Below are 912 nucleotides of genomic sequence, written 5' to 3'. Positions count from 1 at the left end.
GATTCTTCCTGCCCAGGTGGTTTATGGACTGGAGGGTGCGGTGTGCTCAGGTGTCGCTGCTGATCCAGAGACCCTTCTGTGAAACTGCTCAAGAGCCACCTCTGCACCTCAAACCAACCACAGTGACAGCAAGTCCCCAAAAAGCAAAGAAAAACGCCCAAAAAAATGTGTTAATGCAAATGCAGGGGGTTTGGGGTATCCCGCAGCTTTCCTACTCAGCTCCCTCAGCTCTGGAGGGGTTGTGCTTCCTTTGCAACCAGTAACTCGGCCATGCCCAGCCTGACAGTGTCTGGCACGGTATCGTACCATGCAGATAGTGCCTCGATAGCATGTTTGTCCCAGGTTCAATAATGACCCTGCACCTGCTCCTCCACTTTCCCTTTTCTGCCAGCTCAGCTCCAGCAATAGCTGGAGGAAGGACCAAAGTCCTGTCGTTGCTCTCTGCCACCACAGACACGGATGCAGCTCCTTGAGCACTGTATTCCCCTCGGTCTGGCGCAGTGATGTACCCCGGAATTTCTCCATGAGCCTGCCGGGGCTGCAGGGAGGCTGAGATAGCCCCGGACGAGGGTGGGCAGCCCGAGCCTGGGGGCTGCGAGGCTGCAGGTGCGCAGGAGGCCGGGAAATAGAGCGGGTCTGATGTGATGCCGAAGCCCTTACCCTTACCCCCACCCCTGCTCTCTCCTCACCCCCCTTCTTCTCGCTCCTCCATCCCTCTCCTCCTTTTCTTTCCCCCAGACACAGGACCCTCTCCCGCTCTCCAGCTCCCATCCCCATCCCTCTCCCCGCATCCCTCCCGCCCGCACCCTCTGCCTTTCCCCCGCTTTCGCTTCGGCCTCAGTTTCCCCACCATTGGCCCGGCGGGCGGCGCGTCCCCGGCGATTGGAGGAGGTGTCCGTCCGTCAGGGCGCT

The sequence above is a fragment of the Aphelocoma coerulescens genome, chromosome 20 (genome assembly GCF_041296385.1).
Source record: "Aphelocoma coerulescens isolate FSJ_1873_10779 chromosome 20, UR_Acoe_1.0, whole genome shotgun sequence".
NCBI classification, from domain to species: domain Eukaryota; kingdom Metazoa; phylum Chordata; class Aves; order Passeriformes; family Corvidae; genus Aphelocoma; species Aphelocoma coerulescens.
Note: the sequence above shows the minus strand (reverse complement) of the source record.